This window comes from Taudactylus pleione, unplaced genomic scaffold (genome assembly GCF_031769625.1).
Source record: "Taudactylus pleione unplaced genomic scaffold, aTauple2 ptg000066l, whole genome shotgun sequence".
Taxonomy (NCBI): domain Eukaryota; kingdom Metazoa; phylum Chordata; class Amphibia; order Anura; family Myobatrachidae; genus Taudactylus; species Taudactylus pleione.
The window spans coordinates 10,296,557-10,321,377 of record NW_028284468.1 but is presented as its reverse complement, the minus strand read 5'-3'; the positions used below and the strand labels follow the sequence as shown (position 1 = coordinate 10,321,377).

At 41.3% G+C, this 24,821-nt stretch overlaps 1 pseudogene; it reads left to right on the top strand.

Annotated features, from left to right (window-relative positions):
- Positions 1-12,158: 12,158 nt before the first annotated feature.
- Positions 12,159-13,001, top strand: LOC148534445 (uncharacterized; annotated as a pseudogene).
- Positions 13,002-24,821: the final 11,820 nt, after the last annotated feature.

Below are 24,821 nucleotides of genomic sequence, written 5' to 3'. Positions count from 1 at the left end.
AGGCAAATAGAAAGCTGAATGTCAATATTGTATGATTAAAGCATGCTTGCCGACGTCCTGGCTGCCCACTCCGGGAGGGGACAGCCATGTCAGCATAGTGGGGTGGGCATGGCGTGCCATAAGAGGGCGTAGCATGCTTTATTAGGGGCGGAGTGGGGGGCATGACTGCGTCATCATGGCCACGCCCTCCACCACACAATGCCATGATTACCTGCATTGTGGCGCAGGGGCCAGAGCCATGGTGACGCGATTCAGCACAAATCACATCATGGGCCCCTCCGCTGTCGGGGTATTTGAGACTGGTGCGGTGGTGTCCGGTGATGGTGTGGGAAGGGGGGTCTGGGGTAGGCGGCTGGCCGGGAGACTTGTCCAACTTTCCGGGTGGCACGGGAGTGCCACACGATTTTTGGGAGGCGCCTGGCCATGTAGGGAGGGTAGGCAAGTATGGATTAAAGACATCATGAAAACAAGAGCCTGTCTCCATGCCTTTCATAGCACAATTGCTACTAACTATGTATGGAAACTGACAACAAATCAGACAAATGCATTAAGAATTCTTGCTGCTTTCTCCTTACTGCACACGTTTGTCTGCATCTCTAAGCATGCTGGAAGTTACGTTCCGTGTGCTGGGTTGACAAGCACCAAACAATGCCACTATAGACTTGTGGTGTATGATTGCCAAAGCTTGTGAGTTGTGAGCTTGTTTGCACCTTTAACTTTTTTCTTCAAATGCCATAATAAATTGTCGATTTCTGCTTTGTTACGGTATCTTTTTTTTTGTAATTTACAACAGTGAGCACTATCCATATCGTTATTCAATTGGAATTATATGAAGTAGATAGGGAGTAATAGTGGATAATCCAGGACAGTCACAAGAAGTGTACACTTTGTCATGCACATCCATAAAAAATAAGCCAATGATAATCAAGTACTGTAATATCAAAATAGTATTTTGGAACAATGGCACCGCCCTACAATGCGTGAATAACATTTGCTATGACTGATCATGTTGGAGATGCAAAAGTTAGCTGAGGAGCACTTTGTTCTAAATAATATGTGGACACATATCTCTGCAGTACTCTTAAAGTCAATTTCACTGATTAAGTCCTATGGGATTACTTAATGGTCATGGGTGGAGTTTTCTAAATGCCAACAAAAATGTTAAACCTACTGAAATACATTTTAAAATCTTATTTTATCTCTGCATAAATAGCAAATGTCTGTTACATAATGCTGCAATGTGTGTGCTGCACGGAGGCCGCATCAATCCTCTTACAGCTCTCACTGTCTGCCTGCTAGACACAGTCACAGCTTCACTTTTCCCCCAGACAGTGCTGTTAGTGCCTGGAGCTGATGCCCCCTACACACTCTTTCTCTTTCAGTCCCCATGATCGGGGGCACAGAAAAGGGGTAGTGAGTACTGAGTACACAAGCCCAGGCTTGATAGAGGGGCCCTAGTCAACTGCTGAGGGAGACAAATATCCCCATTTGCAGAGCACACATAGTAAATTTTTTCCCGAGAAGGCGTGGCCACATTCTCCAATTGGGCCAAACCCCCATAACCTGGACCACATTTAGTTCTCTGCAAACCTGCCCATAATCAATGGACATCAGCGTTTAAAGAGAGAGACAGACAGGGGCAGGGGGAAAGGATGAGAGAGATGGCGGGGAGGTGGGGCAAAGAGGGACAAGTGGGTAAAGACACGCACTTGGAGCTGGTTCCCCCACTGCACACCTAACCACCACATCTCCTGTGGATGCTGGAGACACACAAGGAAGACATGAGACTGGAGAGAACATTAAGGGATGGTGCTAGTGAGAAATAGGAGGAGGATATATAACTTTAGCACTAACTAGCAACCCAGTGAATGAGGGTCATACATACTAGTTTGTGATATTGTGGGATGTTGGAACAATAAGGCAAAACAGTGAGAGTTGAGAAAAATGTGAAAAAAACAATTGCATCATCAGAAGGAGAGGTTTTTTTGGGGATTCACATTTTTTTTCCTAACTGCAAAAGAGAACTTATGCGCCACCCTGAGGTCTCTGAGATTAGATCTCAACCTTATCCCTTTTATGGGACACACATTGGTGCAAAGTACATTTGTGGACACTCAATTATGTAGTAAAAAGCATCAAAAACAAGTGTAATAAAGAGAGTCCCAATATTCATTAACTTTCATGATTAATTTAAGATATCATTGTGGCTACCACTATAAGTATAGAATAAGAAGAAGTAAAAAGTTTGCATGAATAAATTGGATGGTCATAAAGTGGTAGTGAATAACATTTTGAAGTGACATCTTTACTGTTTCCCTCCTGTGTGTTTTACAGAGCATTTTCCTATCCACAAAACTAAGCACACAGAGAAGCCCGTAGAGAAGATGAGCTGACAGCTTTGGGGACAGGGCCAGGCTTTCCACATCATTAGGCCCCGTCCCTGCAGAATGCCGTGATTTGTGGGTCCGTGAGTTGGGGGCAGTGCTAAATGATGCAATTTGATTCCTACTTAGCCCAGACTTTTCTGTATGGGCCTGCATATTCCTCGTATAATCTCCCCATCCTTCCCACTTCACTAAGAAGTGGGCAGAATGCTGTGGATCCGACTACTCTCCCAGGGGTGTGGGGGACTACCCGAAAAATCAGGAGCCTCTGTAACTTCCGGGAGAGTAGGCAAGTGTGAGGTGATGCAGTTTGTAAAAGACTATTAATGTTTCATAAATTCAGTCTCCAGGCAGAAAAGGCAGCAGCATATCACACTTATAATCAGAGAGTGGGGATGATGACACACATTGCTTACTATCCCAACATATTCTCGTGCAGACTCCGTTAGTAACATCAAGGACTCATATTTGCATTCAAACAAGTACAAAGATCTTCTCTGGCTAAAGACCCATTATACATCACATTACTCAATGCTGGCTAATACCCCTTTTACACTAGAGCAAAAACTTTTTTGCTGGATATACCCGGGTCGCAGCTCAGTGAAAAAGGGTGCCTGAAAAAAAGTGACCCTGCAATCCAACCCAGGTAGCTACCAGGGTTGGACCCAGGATGGACCTGGGTAATGGTGCAGTGTAAACGGTGCAACCCGGGTTATCCGACCTGGGTCATGCCTAAAATGAGCTGATTGGTGGGTGTGGAGCAGTCACCTCCCACATTTTATGACCTCACAAGTCTAGCAGGGCAGACCCAGGTTCAGTGTGAATGGGACTGACCTGATAATAACCAATATCAATTGTGCTATGTAAACTGTGTCTGACCTTGGTTGGAACCATGTCTGAAAACCCAGATCGGACCTGGGTTTTTGGTGGAAAAGAGGTATTAGTGTACTACTTATTGCAGGGGTAGGTTCTAAACAACTGAAGAAAATGACAGTGAAGAAAAATAAACACGTGGTATGATGAGAAGCTTTGGGTCTATGGTGTACAGTTGCTGAAGTTAAAACATAAATGAAGAGGAAATCATTATAAATTATAGCAATATTCTCTCAAATGCAGTAGTATTTCACTGACCAAAGGGGGTATTCAATTTGGGAGCAAAAAGTCTGTGCTGGGCGTGATATAGGATTGTAAAGGGTGCTCTCAAAGTACTGTAGTGATAGAATTTCCTGAAAGTAATCAGGGCCGATTCTAGACCTGGAGGGGCTCAGGGCAAAAGTTCCCTCTGGGCCCTCCCCCCCACAATAAAACCCCCAGAAGAATCAAAGAGGGCATTCTTCTACATGCTCCAAAGGCACGTGCGCTCCCAAAAAGTGGGTGTGGCTTCATGGCATATCCCCTCTAAGGGTCTAGACCAGCAGAAAGTGGATGCGCTGATACAGTCTGCTGCTGCTCCATCCTCTCACATGGCCGCTCCCAGAATGTTATGCGTGATGATATCACACTCTGGCGACATTGCATTTCTGAGAGACTGGGAGGGATTCGGAACAGCAGCATAGTTTGTGAATATGGTGCCTCTGGAGTTTGTACTTTATGCCACACAGAGCCCATTCACGTTATGCCACACAGTAGTACTCCTTATAAATACTAGGCCACACTGTAATGCCCTTTACACATTAGTCCACACTCAGTAATGCCGTTTACAACACATTATGCCACACTAAGTAATGCCCCTTACACATTATGCCACAGTAAGTAATGCCCTTTACACATTATGCCACACTGTAATGCTCCCCTCATCGACTCACCTTTCCCTGCTCCCAGGCAGGTGGACATTCTCAGGCTACAGACTGCTCCTCTGTGGCCCGCTCCTCTCTCCCCTGTGGCCGCTCCACGTTCCAGATTGCCATGCGAGCCTGTGATGACATCAAACGGTGTGAGGTCTTCGCGCCCAGCAGTGGGCACCAGCATTCTGGGTGTCAGCAATTGAACATCATGGCGGTGCCACCGCATTATTGTCAGTACTGGTGGTGTTGCGGCTGGCAAGAGTGCGCGGGTGCCGTTAGATTAGATGGCGCTGGTAGGGAGACTGCAGTAGCGCCCACAGGCCGCAGCACCCCAGGCAATATCCCTGCCTGCCCACCTCTAGAAATGCCATTGAAAGTAATTAAGCTCACCAATTCTTCAGTTGTGCCCCAACAATCATCAAAGGGTGCTGTACAAAGAGTGGCACAGATGCTCTGGGGAGATTTATTAAAATCTTGGATACATATAAATGTGAAGAGATAAAGTACCAACCAACCAGCTTCTAACTAGTAACTGTCTTTCTACAGGCTGTGCTAGAGCAACTTCTCCGCTTTATCTCTCTCACCAAGATTTGAATTAAAATCAATCTTTGGTAATAGTTTTTATCTGCAACACCCTCTCTATCTCTGCTTAGTAAGAAAACATTAAGGTAGTGGTTCCCAACCTTTTTCGAATCACTGCGCCCTAGAGTATCAGCATTTTTTCCACGGCACCCCTGGGGCAAAAGTTTCTTATTGAGACATTCAGCAAATAATAAATAGAGTAAATTGTGCTTATATGTCATCCTTAGGTTCAGTTATGTGGTGGTTGACAGGGCTGCTCTTCTTATTGTCAACATATTTTTTAATTGGCAATCATTAGCACTGGTTTTGCCTATCACACTGGCTAACAATCGTTTTATTTGGTACTGGACCACCAACCCAAGGCGGAACTGGTATGAAATGCCGCTGGACGCAAGTCTGGCAGTTCAAATCCCGACAGCGGCTGGCCAACATGGCTGAAAATCCTGATCGTCCACAGGTAAGTATCAACTAACCTAACCCCACTAACCCTAACCCTCCTTAGGGGTGCCTAACCCTAACCTTCCCCCCAGTGCCTAACCCTAACCCCCCCTCTAAGTGCCTAAACCTAAAACCCCCTGCCCCGCCGCCTAACCCTAAGTCCCCCCCGGGGGTGCCTAACCCTAACCCTCCCTTCCCCTAGCCTAACCCTAACCTCCTGGGGGGGGCCTAACCCTAAGTCCCCCCCCAGAACCCTAAACCTAACCCTCTCCCCCGTGGTTGTCCGCAGCGCCAGTCTTCCGGCATCGGTAAAATGACAGGTGTCTAGATTTAGATGCCTGTCATTTAACCCATGCCGGGATAAAGCAGTCGGGAAGGCTTACGTCCGCCGGCTTCCCGACTGCATACCCCCAAGGCACCCCTGCAATGGCCCTGAGGCACCCCAGGGCGCCACTGCTCCCTGGGCTTGATTCAGACCTGCTCGCTAGATGCGTTCGCACGCAGTGAAAGTATGCAAATCTGCGATCGTACGGCAAGGCGTTAGCACGCCCACTATGTCTTGGCGTACGATTGCGGTGTGTATACAGACGCCCACCAGCCTGTCTTAAGGCGCCCACTTATGCACGTCATCTCCAGGATGTGTATTAAACTATCGGTAACATCGAGTACAATTGGAAGCGATCGCAGCACTTGTGGCTGACCATACCCTACCGCAAGCACTGCGAGTGCTTCAGTGTGAATTTCCACCATGTGACGTGTACCATGACGTTGAGTCTTGTGCCTGCATTCGCACAACCACTTCCCCGTTTCCATCGACCAACCCCTGTCACCCACACAAACGGCATGTCCTGTCACTCATTCTAGTGAGCTGTCTATGTGCAATGAGCGAACGCTTCCAGATCGCATGGACTAATTTGCGCACATGCACTGCGATGCATATGCATGCGCAGCTTGTAAACATCGGCAGGCTGCATGCGAACACAGCTTAGCGAGCGGGTCTAAATCAGGCCCCCAGTTTGGAAACCACTGCATTAAGGTGTTAAAAAAAACAAACCCTTAGGTCGTTTATTTGACTTCAGCTAAGCCCATTATTAAGTGAAAATTAAGCATACGTGTAATACATGTCCAGATGTACCTGGCTGAATAAATAACTGTATATTGCTAGACTGTTGAACCTTGTGAAACAATTTACTTCTACTGTACCTGCAAAGTAATTAATATGCTTCCAAGCGACTATTTTTAGTGATCTATTAATAGGGAGGGAGGAAAAAAATATATATATATATATTTTTCAATTGTATGCAAATTACTGCTGATGTTCAAAGTTTTTTTTTCTTCTGCATAATTATTTTTCCTTTTTCTTTGATTTAAATGAAGAAAGTTCCTTTTGAACTGCAGGAATCTGGTTTTTGCATTTGATTTAACAGCGTCCCACAGCCTGTTTAGAATGGCTTTGAATTTGTAACTGAGATTAAAGTACTGTTATCACATATTTCCCTTCAAACACATTGCACAAACCAACAAGAATCTCAGCATTTGGTCCACTGCCTTAAATAGTCATCTACTTATAGAACACCTTACAGCTATAGAACTAAGGTTTAAGATCCGAGAAATTGTCGGGTCTATCAACCCGGCAAATTCCCCAGTCTCAGCCCGCCCTGGTAAAGAGCAGGGCCGTGGACCCAGGAATTCGTCCCGGCTAGTTTCTTTTCACGTTTACCAATATCCCGGGTCTAGTGCAAAAACTCAGGATTTAGATGTATGTGTAAAAGGGGTATATGAACAATATATATATAATTGTATCTGATAGAATGGGTCATGTTGGAGGGTCTGAAACACATGCTGCAAACTTTAGCATGCTGCTTTCAATATGGAGGCGGAAAGGAAGAAGACCGTCTTCTATAGAGTCTGGATAAAAACACACCTCCTAGCTGATTTCTTTTTTTGTCTAACTTTATCAGCAGCTGAACACTGATGACATTTTCTTGTATTATGGCAGAGAGAAGACCTATCAGACTGAACAAGGGTTACACTGATGCAGAGCTACACTAGGCTTGTAGATGGGAACAAATCTCCTTGTGATGGCACTGCTGTGACTATTGTGGTTAGCCAACCAGTCAGCAGGTAGAGTCTTCATGCATACCTTCCAACAAATACTGTAGACTTAATTCGGGACAATACACATACCAAACGCAAACACGACCGAAAAGGAGGCTTAGCATCAGGGGATTAGGCTTGGCCTTATGGCTCCCTCCCTGCCATCTAGATTTTAGTCTCACTTTTTGGCCCCTGTCCTGCTGTTTCACATGCAGAGATCAGCAGTGCCGGTGAAGGTGACACACAAGTTGTTGCCTAGGGCACGGCGGGTCCAAGGGGTCCTGCCGACAGGGCTCTATAATGGAGGGTCCCGGCAGGCTGTCAGTGAATTGATTGGATAGCTGCTGGGAGCTGGCTCCAGCTCACACTGCTCAGTGGGTGGGGAACCCTCGCTGAAGCAAGCTAACATTGCTGCATTCAGGCGGGGGGCATGGTGTGGGCAGAACCACTGGTGCTGATGGAGAGTTGGGGTCAGGTGCAGTGATGCATTGTGCCTATCACCTTTAGCACTGCCCCCAGCACAGAGTGACAGTTGAAGATGATGGCCCCCCATTCAAGGAGAACCACATCTGTGGCCACACACTACATTAAGTAACTTATGTTCCTCCTCCCTCTGTGCTTCCTGTCTCAGCACCTCTGTCCTTGCCCTGCTCTCTGTACTTCCATATGCCTGTCTGTCTCCCCCAGTCTGTGTGTATGTCTCCATGTGCTACTTCCCCTTAGTCAGCAGTGTGTATGTCTCCATGTCCCCCACCACCCTCCAGCAGTGTGTACAGGTATGTCACAATGCCACCCTCCCCCCACCAGCAGTGTGTATGTCACCATGCCCCCTTCCCCCAAACTGCAGTGTGTATGTCTCCATGTGCTTCTCTCTCCTAGTCACCAATGTGTATTTCTCCATGTCCCTCTCCCCTCAGCAGCAGTTTGTTTGGCTCAATGCCTCCCTTCCTCCACCAGCATGAATGTCTCCGTGTCCCCCTGCCCCCCACCAGCAGTGTGTATGTCTCCATGTTCCCCTCCCCCTACCAGCAGTGTGTACAGTATATCACAGTATGTCTCTATGTCCCTCTCTCAGTAGTCACCGGAGTATATGTCTACATGTGCCTACCCCGCTCAGTTACCAGTGTGTATGTTTTCATGTCCCCCCCAGTCACAGGTTTGTATGCCTCCATGCCCCCCCCCAGTCACAGTGTGTATGTCTCCATGTCCCCCTGCCCCCACAAGCAGTGTGTATGTCTTCATGTTTCCCTCCCCCCACCAGCAGTGTGTATGTCTCTATGTCCCTCTCCCCCTAGTCACTGGTGTATATGTCTGCATGTCCCTACCCCCCTCAGTCACCAGTGTGTATGCCTCCATGCCACCCCCAGTCACAGTGTGTATGTCTTCATGTTTCCCTCCCCCCACCAGCAGTGTGTATGTCTCTATGCCCCTCTCCCCATAGTCACTGGTGTATATGTCTACATGTCCCTACCCCCCTCAGTCACCAGTGTGTATGCCTCCATGTCCCATCCCCAGTCACAGTGTGTACAGCCATGGCCAAAAATATTACCTGACTATACATTATTCTGTCTGCTCCCTTGTCCCTCACCACCATTTTCTTCTCTTAATTGTATCAATAATTTGATGATTTTAATGCATATACAGTTGTTGTGTCTTTATTTATTAGAGTTAAGTTGTTATAATGGTTAATAAAATAAAGGTATTTTTGATAAGAGGTCCAAGCCGGCTTCTGCATATTAATATTAAACATAATTAAGAACAGTGATAGCATTAGTAAATTGACAGATGTCTAACATGGACACACTGCTTGTGACAATGCACATTTTCCTGCAAATGTCTATAAATGTTATAAAACCAATGAAAATGATGATAGGGACAAATGCAATAAAGACAACTATGAATGTGTAGGAACCTAGCAGTATTTTTGACACACAGGGCCTGATTCAGCGGAGCACGCTAACTGCACGCAGTTCTGATATTCATGCAGTTGGCTGATGTTTGAAGAACTGCACAAGTGTCTGTGTCACATTGAGCATGTGTCCCAAAGGTTACCATACGGAGAGGCAGAATGAATTTGGACAAAGAGCTGTGGATTTCATGAGTATTCCTTTGAGTTAAAAGGGGTGTGGCTGGGCAGATGCGGGCATGTCACTGAGAGCGACTGTATATAAAGATGCTGCAGCATTGGCACAGTACACCATGTTCAACTTTAATGGTACGACCAATGGTGCATCTAAAGAAACACCGAGATGGATTAGCGTTGCTACCTGTCGGCATCTCAGTAGGAAGAGCATTGCTAGCGACATTAACATAAAGATGCAGACACAGCTGCAGCAAAAGACACAGACACGTCTGCGTGCAACTCTGATTGAGGCCCACGAGTGGAAATCACTTCCATAGAACTCCATTCAGTGTCTCTTCTAGACAAAGAAGTAACAGGTGAGGAAAACAATCAACTATGGTTCAAAAAGGAAATTCAACATAGTCCCTGAGGTAGAGAGCAAAATGTCACAGGGTTTCATCAAATTTTAATCTTTAACAAGCCTACTCTAACAGGCTTGTGAAACTTCATTCCAGAAAATAAATTATTTAATGAAGATCGGAGTAGTTTTGGACCCTTGTAAATGCCAACTTAAAAAAAAAACAGTTCAAATTCGGTTCTAGTCTAAGACATTGCTGGAAGAAAGGCTTGATAGACCCATTAGCTGCAGCAGAGCACTGCTTCTGTACTGTCCAGGCAATAGATACAACTGGAAACCTAATTCTGACAACCAAGAGAAATTTTATAATTCCAGTGAATTGCAATGGATGAAAATTTTGTGCCCACTCACACAGACTTTTTGCAAAATGTTTTAATTTTTTTTACATCCTTTTAACTGGGGGTTGCCCAGCTGCTCAGGCAGTGCTGGGCACATCACCAGAATGATGAAAACAGGGGATGTGCTATAGGACATACCTCCAAAGATCGAGAATGCAACAATCAGGACCCCTGCGCACGCATGAACATATTACATAGCCTTGTTCACTATAGGTCACGCCCTCTGAAGTATGACATTTTGAGCCATGCATGTCATGCCCCCGTTTCCCGTCATGCTGGGGGCGAGCCCAGCACTCCGGAAGCTGCTGCGTGGATCCCAGCCTCCTCCCTGTACTGAACGGACTCAGAGAACAGCATCCATTCACCTTTACTGGCAGCGCTGACGCCCAAATACAATCTCCATCAGTCAGTTGGTCAGCATCATTTAGCTTTTATACTGAGGTTAGAAAATGCATTAGAAAATATGCAGTTACAGTCTTGTATAACACCATAAAAAAACTCCAAATAAAGCCAAGAAGTCTATTGTCAGACTGTCCAAGAAGTCTGACAATATACAGTAGTTTAAGGAATAAGGGCTCTATTTAGTAAAATAAGCGGAAGCCGATTCATAATTATCGGCTTTACTCACGTAATTTACTTTGCGGTATTTATATGAAAACTCCTGCTGGGACAGACCATGCGATAAAAGCATGTCCTGGCGAGGAGAAAACGGGGCTGCTGGGTGCTGCGACAGCAAAACCAACAGGGCTCTGTGCGGCGCCACCGATTGCATACCAGTAGTTACAGCCCAGAAGGAAGATCATTTTTAGTGTAGGTTTCACTAATTAAGATACTGATGTTAAACCATTAAAAGAGTGCAATGGTGAGAAAGGTAAGGGTTAATATAGAGACTCCCAGAGTTCCCCTGAGCAGGAACCTTAGCTCAGATCTCAGCCTTTTCCTCCGGATCTGTTTCTGGCTAGCATAGAGGGGAAATAAGTCAAGTCTTAAAGGTTATTAATTTGTCTTCAGCTTCTCTGAACACTGTACAAATAGAAATCTCCAAGAGCAGCTCGACTTCTCTTCCAACAATCAATTTGGACAAGTTTGAATTATTGAAGGATTTAACTTTGTTTGCCAAGAAGGTAATTAACAAAAAAGTCAAAGCATTCCAATTAGTGGTGTTACTTCATTAAAAACAAAAAATAAAGATGCTTTAAAATCTAGAGAATTGTTCGGAGATAAACTGTGATTTTATTTTCGGATTGCTGTCATGTGTATGATTTAATAATGTGAAATGCCAAGTTAGAGATTTTTTTTTATAATTGTATTTTAAAGTTAATTGCTATATAATGCTTTTTTTATTTGTTTTGTGTACTGCACAGGATCTAACCCTACAAAGACTTGCATCTGACTTCACCAATTAGAAAACCCACACTCTTGCTTATTATCTTTGCTCTACGTGAAATTACCATAAACATGTGTTTTCCCTGATCCAGCAAATAATTTTTTGTGCGCAATCCTCTGAGGGATGCCCAACAATTTTGGTGCAAAGACTTCGATCCGTTGTCTATGGGATCCAGGGGAGACTGCTTTCATCACATACCCTAAATTCTGTAGCTAACAAATGAGAAAAGTTACCATTACACTGACAGTTGTTTGGTCTGGGTGCTGTCTTTTAGCTCAGAAGGCAGAAGGATAATAGGGTACAAAAGAACAGAGCGGTTGCTGGTTAGGAAGGTATTGTACTCCCTAACTGTAGAAGCCTGTCATGCAGCCCCATTTGATAAACATTTACTAAATAAAACCTTAATCAAATGAATAATGACTAATGACAACTGAAGTTTGCGATTAAAAATTGATTCAACTACCGGTTCCGGCGCTGATGGAAGCAGCCGCGCCTTAGCCGAACTCCCTGGGCACTGCTGCTGGCGGCAACCTCGATCCATTGCAGGCTGGTCTAAACAGCATGATTAGACACCAGAGAGTTCTAGGCACTAGGCACTTTGTGCATGGAGAGGTATTTCTCTCCTATGCCTGTGCCAGAAGTCTGAGAGGCAGGGACCCAAAACAAAGATGGTGGCCGCAACTGGTTCAGCTTCTGCATCCATTATGCAGACTGCTGCAGACACACTGGAAGCTGCTGTTTCTCCATCTTCTGTTGTTCCTGGACCTCAATCATCATACCAGGACATGGTTGCAACAATTAAAGAAACAATCACACCCTTGCTTCAGGAACAGACAGCTACTATTAAACAAGGTATGCAGGAGTTGAGAGAGCATTTAACGCATATTACACAAAGGGTGGACAAGGTTAGCTATGCCTGGGCGAGGCATTCCAGGATATTTATGAGTTAAAACAACATAATGCTGATCTGCAGAAAAAACAGCATATGCTGTGTGATAAATTGATGATTTGGAAAATTTTTCACGTAGGAACATCCTCCGCTTGGTGGGTTTACCAGAGTCAATTAAAGGCCCAGCTTTATACCACTTCATACGCCAAACATTACCAGCTTTATTAAAAGTGGACAGTGATTGTGCAGATTTGGTGATTGAGAGAGCTCACCATTTAGGCCCTATTAAAAACGGTGCTATGGCACGTCCCCATATCACCATCTTCCGTTGCTTGAATTACCTCCACAAGGAGCTTCTGTGGATGGCATCTAGAAAGCATAAGTCCTTACAGTGGGAGAACCATTGCACCTATTTCAGGACTACTCTGCTGAGGTGACTAGAGCCTGGAAGGATTTCTCTATGATCTGCAGCCAACTAATTAAAGAAAATAGTAAATTTGCCTTGTTGTACCCTGCTAGGCTGCACCTGTTTGATGGTGACTCTTACAAGGACTTTTCCAATGCTAAAGATGCAGCAGCATACTTGGAAGAAGAAGCAATGGAGCTGTGCCCTGAGCGTTGATCACCTTCATTAATTGCAGTATTTGTTTATTCCATGAATTTCAAGTTTTAAGGAACCATACTGAGATGAACTATTAGTATGCTTGTTTATATAGTTTGTGATGGTTCACTTATATTTGTGATTCTGTTGTCTCTGGTTATTTTCTGGTACCTACCTGTGCCTGACTCACGGTGCATCGTAAAAGATTTGTGATATTCATTCTGGCATTTCGTGTTCTATACTTACAATCATCTGTTATAGAGGTGCTAGTCGCAGATGTGTTGCTCTAGGGACATACTTTTGTTAAATTTCTTAGTTAAAAGAATACTTATACAGAAGTCTACAACTTCAGTAATATTATACTGTAAAGGGTTCCCCTTTTCATCCTTTACATTCTTACATCTCTAATTTTTATGTTTCAAGTTTATTTTCTTATTTTTGTGCTTTGAATGATCATTTTATTGTATTTTTTTTTCTGTTTTGGGTTTATGTCCAACTCTCAGTGCAACATGATATACTGTACATTTGTGATTTCTTCTCATGTCTTTGTTAACATTTTATTCTTGAAATATTGGCGGGATTAATATCCCCATTAAAAGGAAAAAGCTCCTCCTTTACCTTAAAAAAGAGCACATAGATGTGGCTCTAATACAAGAGACGCATCTGATTGAATCTGAGCATACTAAGCTTTCCTCCATGGGTTACAGCATGGTAGCTGCTGCTTCCTTTAACTCAAAGGCCAGAAGAGTGGCTATCTTAGTTAAGGCTTCTTTTAATCCACAGACTAAAATATTACATGGTCCAGAAGGTAGATATGTTATTGTAGAGATTTTTTTGCTGACAGAAAAAGTTTATATTGTGTAATCTCTATGATCCTATTGTTTATTCTAGGAGATTTTTTTCAAAGAATACTAACAAAATTGTATGCCTACTCTGATACTCAATTATTAGTAGGAGGTGATTTTAACCTTGTAGCTCATCAATCTCTCTAGATAAATCCTCTAGTCCTAGATGCCCTTCCCCTCAACCATATTTAGGAATCCAAAAATTCAGTGATCAATTACATCTTATTGATTGTTGGGGAACTATGCACCCAACAGACCGTCACTCCACATGTTTGTCAGCAGCACATGGTACGCTGTCCCACCTGGACTATACACTCACATCCTCTCTTTTTTTTAAAAAAATACAAGACACGGGGGTATTGCCCCAATTTTCATATCTGACCATGCTCTTGTTTGGTATTGTATCTCAACTGCCATTTATGTTGGTTCTAACCATTTATGGTGCTTTCCTTCTTATTTAGCATCCTCTTTAACCTTTCATAATGCCTTAAAGGCAAAATGGCAGGAATACTTACATACTGTAACAACCAGGAACATGTATCCAACCCCCTTCTATTGTGTCAAGCAGCCAAAATGGTAATGCGAGGCGAGATCATTTCATTTGTTAAGCTGGCCACAGACTAGACCAACTTTCATCCAACCATCCAACTTGTTGATTGCTTGGAATGAAAATCTGGTAAGGAATGAAAGCAAATGACAATCAGCAATGTGCTCCAAATGCCGAAAAATGGACAAAAACTGTTGTTTGAACAAATTGTTTAGATCAAATATTTACCATTTTCATCTGTTTTCTGGCATTTAGGAGCAAATTGCTGATCATCATTTACTCCCATACCTTCCCAGATCTTCATAGTTAGATGCAAGTTGGTCTAGTGTGTGGCCAGCTTTAGTAAGTATAAGAAAGAGCATTCTGCTCTCTACTTAACTTCCCAAACTTCGCTTACTAAAGCATTTGCACACTATAATTAACCCCTGTGTCTTGTAGGGAGGAATATTAAAGGGCAAAAATCCAGTTTGATGCAATCCTAAACACGCAAGCAACTAGACAGATATTCAACTCTAATTTCCAGTTTTATCACTAAGGCAATAAACCAGGACAGCTATTATCAAATTTAGCATGGGGCTCTAGATCAGCCACACATATCCTTTCCATTAGAAATGGAGGAGGTGTTAGATTAATATTAGGGGAAGAAGTGATGGAAGTATGCCGATATTTCTATTCTAAATTGTACTCTCAACTCAAGATGCACTGGATTATACTAGTAAACAAGCCTTCTGGGCAAGGCATTCTACCCCCAAAATCTCAGAATCTCAAGCAGAATTACTTTTATCCACAATTTCTAGAGAGGAAATCCTAAAAGCCATTGCGCCACTAAAGCACCTCAAATCACCGGGCCCCGATGGACTTTCAGGGGAGTTTTATAAAAAATTAGCTGAAAGTTTAATAGATACACTAACAGAGGTGTTCATTCTTAAAAAAAATATACTCCCCCTTTATTTCAATTTAGCGATTGTGAGAGTACTCCCCAAACCGGGACAAGACCCAGAGGATCCTGTGTCTTACGGCCCAATATCACTCCCAAACACTGATTATATATTACTTACAAAAATCTGTGTTGAGAGATTAAAACTCATTTTACCTACAATCATTTCATATGACCAAACAGGATTAATTTATGGATGGCACTCTGTAGTAAATGTTCGTACAGTTATTGCAATGTTTCATCTATGCCGGATGGGTGGTCCCAGTGATCAGGTGGTGATATCAATGGATGCTGAAAAAGCTTTTGATCTGATCACCCGGGATCACCTGTTTGAGATGTTACTTTGTTTTGGTTTCAATAATGATACACTGGCATTGCTAAAAACCTTATACACATCTCTGCTTACACAGATATCCAGTAATGGATATATATCCTCATCAATTGAAATACAAAAAGGAATGAGACAGGGTTGTCCTCTGTCACCACTCCTTTTTGCTTTGGCTCTTGAGCCATTATCTATTGTTCTGCCCACTTGTGCACAGTTTCATGATATTCGGATAGGAACAGTAGAGCTAAAAGTGGGTATGTTCGCAGATGATATGCTTCTTTTTGTTTTCGATTTTGTTAAACTCTGTGCCTGCCATTCTGGAATTGCTGGAAGAGTTTAGATCATTTGCAGGCTATTGCATTAATTTGAATAAGTCAAAAGTCCTTCCAGTTGCTAATTTGGGAAATTCGCCATTGCACTCATGGTTGCTGAATCAATTTAAGGTTAACACACAGTCCATTAAATATTTGGGAATTCATATCCCAGATAACAAAAGGGAAGTATAAAAAGAAGACTCTTTTTTGGGGGCACTCTTGTACAATTAAAACTTAACTTTTATTTGAACTTATCCAAGATCAGGTGTAACTACTCACATACATAAACTCTGGTATTTCATAGGAAAAGATAAATCCAATTTTCCTCAACAACCAGAGACAACATAAATTGTAAAAAAAACTACTAAATCAGAATCTTTGAGTATCAATGATACTTAGGGGTAAATTTACTAAAGTGAGAGTTTTTAGAAGTGAGTTTCAAAAGTGATATTTCCCATAGCAGCCAATCAGATTCTTCTTAACGTTCAACTAGCACCTTCTAGAAGATAATAGCTAGAATCTGATAGATTGCTATGGGCAACATCACTTTTAAAACTCACTTCTAAAAACTCTCACTTTAGTAAATTTAACCCCTATACTGAGATATCCATTTCAAGTCAAAATGTGTCTCTCTCTCATATTGAAAAGAGCATTCAAGACCTTATTTCAGTAATCACTTGGCTATAATTAGCTCATCTGTATGGTCATAATATTATACACTAAAAAATGTGTCGTACAAGTCCTTGGTGGACCCAAGAAAAGGCACACAATTACAAGGTCGCAAAATTCTAGTGACAGTCAACAACTTGATGTGTCACATTGTGTATAATGTTTATATGCAGTTGAGAATAGGTCTGAAAAGTGCCTGTATCTCCCAGAAGTAGTGATCTACTTTTATTCACATGTCCGTCGACAGAGGTGATCAATGAGAGTCACCCACTCCAATACAGACGATGCAAAATATTTCCTGCATCTACTGTCAGCTCCCAGAGATGGAGCTGAAGAGATTACAGAGAGACAAGTTAGAGAAGAGATAGAAAGGTTACACACTGGTAACTTATTTGGACATCATTAAGATAGTACTTTGGATTGAATCAGTATCATGGTTACAAGGTTGTCTATACAGGGGTGAAATATTCAGTATATATCAAAACTTATCTACCACATATATCAATATGTAGTCCTAATGCATTCATAAAAAAGGCTGCAATTTCAGTGTTAAGGCTGTTTTCCCCTTGTCTATTTACACATTGGCAGGTAACTGGTTACTTGGTAAGAGGTATGTCATATGTGCTCACTTAAAATGTATGTAAGCACAACGCTATCAATAATGAAATACAATGCAGTGAGTAATAAGCAGAAAAAAAAGAAAAAGAAATAAGGGGGAAAAAATGAAATAAGAAAGCCTCCATTCTATTCAAGTCCAGTAGAGTTTCCCCAGCATGTGTAATTTACAGTGAATGCCCAGTATTCATAGCTGGATGACCTAATAAGAAGCACAGATACATAACACCCTTCTACAGATATGAGGGAATGATTCCCTTGGTGAGGATATCCTCACTATCTGCTGTGTGTTATCATGAAATAAAAGGGTTAATGTTACCAGTACACTTCATATGTGTTTTCTGCCAGGAGATAGGTAATTTAGCTGCTGCAATGCAGGGACACAGTGTGCGCACTCTGGAGCGTCCCTCAGTCTGACCAATTGCGCATTTCACCCTAAGGCTTCCTCTTGGGTCTGTGTGTCCTCGTGGATTTCAGACTTATATCCAGAAACTAATTAGCCTCAAATGGTCAGTCAGTATGAAGCTCCGATCTGTGTGTATGGGAGGTGAGGAGTTAAGGAGGTCACATGGGTCCACGTGATACATTTGGCTCTATAAAGATGTGCCTCTCTCTCCCTGCTCTCAGGAATTCCCCGACCTTATCATAGATATAGGCTGAGCCCGTGTCTCTCCCCCGGCTATCAGGATTCCTCTTGGCTGGTCATAGAAGTGGGCGGGGAAATGTTCCATCTTCCCTTAGATAGAGGTCTAATTAGCTGTCTATAGGATGGCCTATTGTATAATATAAGCACTGTTAGCCCAGACTATGGGAAATCTTCATAGTTGGTTAGTTATATGTCCAGGTAAGAACGCTAATATTGTAAATGTTAGAAATCAGTGTTATCTGTAGTGAAAGAAATTGATAAAATTCCTAGGAATAAAAATATCTAGGTAATTTTAATCTAGTTCTAAATGTTGGTGAAGGGAACCTGGCTCATTGATCTGAAATCATCAATGATATTACTAATAGCAGGGATAATAAGGCCTGTTCATGCATGTGCTAAGTGTTAAAAAATGACATGTCCTAATCCCTAATTATATTAATCCTTGCTATGATCCCTCAAAATATGGGGTAATTGTATTAGTTGAATTTAGATCAATGTGTATATATCTGCACAATATAAAGATAAATACCTTATTATATTGGAAATCAATAGTTTATAAAGAATATATATATTATTAAAAGGTATACAGATATCCCAGGGGGGTTGGGGGGGAAATATTGTTCTAATATTATTGTTCATATATATATATATATATATATATATATATATATATATATTATATATATGTGGTTTGTCCTTCTCAACAATTAAGGGTAAGCTTGTTGTGCAAGCATGTTTACTGCCTCCAGAGAAATAACTCATGTAAAGTTCAAAATCTGCACCTTAAATATACATAGACACACATATAGAAGAATGAGAGGGAGGAGGATATTTTGATATATCTGTGGTTTAATGATATAAAGGAAGAGATATCACACTTTCTCTTGTGGGTCCTGTTGTTCAAAGGAATGCTCCAAAATTGATATTCTCATTGCGTCCGCCTGGGGTGAGTGTTTGTAATATAAAAATCTACTCACTTTCTTTGCGTAGAAGTGACTGTGTCATGTCACCCCCCCCCGCCCCCGGATACTGAAACTGAACTTCTGAAAACCAAAAGCACTAATAACCTTCGGTTGTCCGTTATGCTTCAAATATACATGTCTGGCTAATGTTGTAATTTGTCCCATTTTAGCCTTATCTATTTCAACATTTCTGATGTTACCAATGTGTTCTAGTATCCTTTGTTTCAGTTTTCTAGATGTCATACCCACATATTTTTGCCCGCAAACACATTCAATGCAGCATATGATGCCACTAGTGTTGCAGTTGATAAATGTTCTAATCTCTTGGTTGTTGCCATATCTGTCCTTTTTCATTTCTTTGCTTCTCATATAAGTGCAGGCTTTGCAATTGCCACATGCATGTGATCCTTTTGTCTTCCAGATTTTCCGGGAGCTCTTTCATAATGACTGCGGACAATGGACTCTCTGATGTTTCTAGACCTCCTCCAGCTCATTATTGGTTTGGGAGGCAGTTTTTCTTTTAAATCCTTATCCATTAGAAGAATAGGCCATTTTTTTGTGGCTAGGTTCTTAATATCCTGCCATTCCTGGCTATAGTCGTCAACATATTGTATCCCTTCTTGATCTTTTTCCTTTTCTTTGTTTGGTGGAAAGATCATATTTTCCCTCTTGATTTGTGAGGTATGTTTGATTGCTATTTTAATACAGTGATGGCTATATCCTCTGTCCCTCAGCCTCTGGGTCAGTTCCTGACTTGTTTCTTTGAAGATTTTGGTATCTGAGCAATTCCTCCTTAATCGGAGAAACTCTCCTTTCGGAATGTTCTGGAGTGTTGGAGGAAAATCTGAGCTGGTACTATGCAAGAGGCTGTTGGTGGCCATTTTTTTGCGGTATACATCTGTAATGATTTCACCATTATCACCTTTTGTCACTTTCAAGTAAAGGAATGTCACTTCTACTTGACTGATTTTGGATGTCAGATGTAAATTCTAGGTATTGGTATTGAGAGTGGTGATAAATCATAGCAATGCCTCCTTCATGCAAATCCAAATAAGAAGGATGTCATCAATATATCTGAGCCATAGTAATATGTTTTCAGTGTGTTCCTCATTTTTCTAGCTGAAAACAAATTCCTGCTCCCACCATCCTAGATACAGATTCACGTATGTGGGCACACAAGCTGCGCCCATCACTGTTCCACGAATCTGTAAATAATATTCACCATTAAATGTAAAGTAGTTTCTACTTAACACAAATTCCAAAAGTTCTATTAATTAACTCATTAAAGTCACTGTTTCCCTTTATCCTCAGAAAATGTCTTATTGCTTTAAGCCTATTGTTGTGGTTGATGCTGGGATATAAAGATTCAACATCAAGGGAGGCCAGGATCTAACCCTCTTCTATCTTTATCCCCTTTATTTTTCACAATACATCTGAAGTGTCCTGGACATATGAGGGGAGACTCATAACAAACTCTCTTAGGTGTAGAACAATAAAAATACTTGCCTGCTCATTCAACCCACCTATGTCTGAGATGATAGGCCTTCCTGGTGGTTACTCTTTCTTTTTGTGCACTTTTGGCAACATATATAAAGTTGTTATTTTCAGGTTTTTGACTGCAAGATAGTCAAGTTCTTATTTATTGATGACCTCTTCCTTGTAGGAGTTAATAATCCTATTATAATGAGACAGATAGTTATCTGTAAGATTCAACTGGAGCCACTTATAACAGTTCTTATCTGTTAGCTGTCTCTGGGCTTCCTTGACATACAGGTCTTTTGGCCAGATGACCAAATTGCCCCCTGATGGCTTGTCAATGACATCATCCCATTTGCTGATCTGTGCAAGGGCTTGCCTCTCTGGCCAATTCAAGTTGTTGTTATATGAGGGTCTGTTTTTGACCCTCTTAAGCAGATTGTCTAGGTCTGTAGACATCATTTCTCTAAAGACCTTCACTTCTGGGCATATAGTTTTCTATGGAAAAATGGTAGACCTTCTATTGCAAGATGGTCTCTTGGGGATACTGTCCTCTATTGTAACTCCTGTAGGTATGGACTCCATAGACTCCAACATCTCAATTGCTTCTAACTCCTCTTTCATCCAATAATGAGGCGTTTCCATAGTAGGATCTTGTAAGAGAGCTCTCTCATCATTGGAATCTGTAAGCATAGTTTGTTGGTCTTTTACTGCATAGAATTCAGAGGTCTTTCTCCCACAGGCATCATTCAAAGTGTGCAGTAGGGGAAAAGGAGAGGCCTTTAGCTAAAACCAATATTTGAGTTTCTGTCAATAGTTTATCAGAGAGGTTAAATATTTGAAAATTCTCTATTCCCTGTGATACTATTTCTGAAAACTTGGAGATTGTCTCTGGGGTAGAGGAACTTGTCGTCTTCCTCTTCTTCTTACTCCTCCTTGGTTTTCTCTTGGGTTATTGTATCTTCCCACTCAGACCCTCCCTGCTCCTAAAAAAGAGGAGGGAAAAGACAATGTGTTGGTATTAAATCCATGTGTGTTGTTAAACAGGCTAGGGGATTATCCACTCTCTTCTGTACTAGATAGCTCAGCTTCAGAAGAGGAGTGATTGTAGTTTTTTTATAATCTGGATTCTGGCATGTTGTCTTTCTCCACTTAAAAATATTTACAACTAGATAGTCTCTTTTGTCCCTCAGATATTTGTTCTTTTTTCGATCAATTATCGTTTGTTTGTATTTTTCAGGTCTTTTTTGTTTTTTGCAAAGTAGATCTGGAATTGGGCCTCAGTTTCCCACTTCTCTAGCTTCTTACCTAGTGAATCGATCTCTTTCTCTACTGCCTTGTGTGTTAGCAAGTTGTGTTTGACCAAAATGTTCATCAATTCAAACTAACATTTTTGGAGACTACTGTCCCATTCTTCCTTCAAATTTGGGGTGGCAAGGTCAAAGGTTGGAACATTTTTTGGCCTCAATATCTTGGGGATATTCTTTGTTTCAGATAATTTTCCAATGTTATTAGGTCCCAAAACACTCTAATTTGCTTCTGTAGATTGTATTTTAATTTTTGATCATCCTGCTCTTAATTTGAGATTGGTATTGATATTGCTACACTACTTAGAAAGTAGGTGATCAATGAGAGTCACCCACTCCAATACAGTCTCAAATCCATGAGGACACACACGGACCCAAGAGGAAGCCTTAGGGTGAAACACGAATTGGCAAGAATGAGGGATGCTCTGGAGTGTGCACATCGGGTCCCTGCATTGCAGAAGCTGATTACCTATCTCATGGCAGAGAACACATATGAAGTGTACTGGTAACTTTATCCCTTTCATTTCATGACAACACCAAGCAGATAGTGAGGTTATCCTCATCAAGGGAATCATTCCCACATATCTGTTGAAGGGTGTTATGTATCTGTGCCTCTTAGTAGGGCATCCAGCTTTGAATACTGGGCATTCACTGTAAATTATTACACATGCTTGGGAAACTCTACTGGACTTGAATAGAATAGAGGCTTTCTTATTTAATTTTTTCCCCCTTACTTCTTTTTATTTTTTTCTACTTATAACTCACTGCATTGTATTTCATTATTGATAGCATTGTGCTTACATAAATTTTAAGTGAGCTCATATGACATACCTCTTACCAAGTAACCAGTTACCTGCCAATGTGTAAATAGACAAGGTGAAAACAGCCTTATCACTGAAATTGCAGCCTTTTTTATGAATACATCAGGACCACATATTAATACATGTGGTAGATAATTTTTGATATATACTGAATATTTCACCCCTGTATAGACAACCTTGTAATCATGATACTGATCCAATCCAAAGCACTATCTGAATGATGTCCAAATAAGTTACCAATGTGTTAACTTTTCTATCTCTTCTCTAACTTGTCTCTCTGTAATCTTATCAACTCCATCTCTGGGAGCTGACAGTAGATGCAGTAATTCTTTTGGATCATGTGTATTGGAGTGGGTGACTCTCATTGATCACCTCTATTGACGGACATGTGAATAAAAGTAGATCACTACTTCTGGGAGATACAGGTGCTTTTCAGACCTATTCTCAACTACATATAAACATTATACACAGTGTGACACATCCATTTGTTGACTGTCACTAGAATTTTGCAACCTTACAATTGTGTGCCTTTTCTTGGGTCCACCAAGGACTCGTACGACACAAGTTTTAGTGTATAATATTATGACCATACACATGAGCTAATTATAACCAAGTGATTACTGAAATAAGGTCTTGAATGCTCTTTTCAATATGAGAGAGACACATTTTGACTTGAAATGGATATCTCAGTATAAGTATTGATACTGATTTAATAGTTTATTAACAATTTATGTTGTCTCTGGTTGATGAGGAAAATTGGATTTATCTTTTCCTATGAAACACCAGAGTTTCTGTATGTGAGTAGTTACACCTGATCTTGGATAAGATCAAATAAAAGTTAAGTTTTAATTGTACAAGAGTACCCCCAAACAAGAGTCTTATTTTTCTACTTCCCCTTTTGTTATCTGCTTAACTGACTCCAGGGGAGCACCACCAGCAAAAATTAATTCAACTTGTTGGTATGAAAGACTTATCATTGTAAATGAATTGATTTCCGGTTAATATAGGATTATCACGCGGATATAACATGTGAAAATCTTGTGCCTAGACCACTCCCATTTCTTTTTTACATTCATATCCCAGCTCAGATCTCTCAGCTATATTCGAGGAACTGTACCCCAACCATAGCCAATGCTGTTAAACTTTTAGATTCTTGGCGTTTTCTTCCTTTAAACTTATTAGGTCGTATCGCATTACCTAAACTTCTTTGTCCACTGCAGATGCTGCCCACTCGAATTTCCATATCTGATATAAGAAAATTAACAGATTTGATTTTTAAGTTTATATGGTAATATAAAAAACCTCAAATTGCTAGAAAGAAGTTATATTTAAGTAAGGCGGAAGGAGGAGTGGGGGTATCTAACATCTCTGCTTTTTCCACCTCTTTATGCTTTAGATACATTTTCGATTGGTGTACTGACAAGGAAACGTATACACATAAACGCTTAGAAGAGGCAATATTGTTTCCATATTCTCCAACAGCCCTCCTTCATACCCCTCGCTCTGCTCTACTACAGGAGGCACTTGACAATGTTATGTTTTATAATATGTATATGTCTTGGGTTAGTTTAAATCATACTCTCCAAAGGAGATTTACCTCCTCTAAATATATTTTGGGGTAAGCCCTCTTTCATACCAGGATTGGAAAATTCTGTCTTTTTATGCTGGAGAGAAATGGGGATCATCACTGGTAGTTTACTTACTTTCTGAGAATTTAAGGATAAGTTTTCCCTTATGAGTAGAGATTTTTATATGTATCTTCAGGTTAGACACTTTGTCCAATCTATACCTGTCCCCATGCTTACCACAACAGACAGTGATACCTTGAACCCTCTATTTAATTTTTATTCTAATCTATCTTATAAAACCAGATATTAATATTCTGAAATCCTACCAGATGCAAGGGACACCTCTTGGGCATCATGTGTGGCTCGATGGAATTCAGACATTCCTCAGATAGATAAAGCAGAAATGATTTTACAAAACATAGAACATGCAATGAAGATCATATTCACAGCTACACTACAAGAGGTTCATGTGAAAACTTTATATAGTGCTTACATCTCTCAAAGCCAACAGCGTTATATACTGTAATTCTGGATGAACCTGGATTTTGTCTAAAATGTAAAGTCTCTAATGCTAATTTCTATCATGGCATGTTGGATTGTTGGAAGAGCAAGAAGTTTTGGGACAAAGTAATGGTGTTTACTAATGGAATATGTGGTTTACATTTAATTAAGGATCCCCTAGCTATGCTCTGTGCCAATTTAACCAACTGGGATATGCAGGGGCACCATAAAGAGTTACTCCCCTTTATTACTCTTAGTGTCACAGTAGCTAAGAAAATAATTTTATGTAACTGGATGTTTTCTAC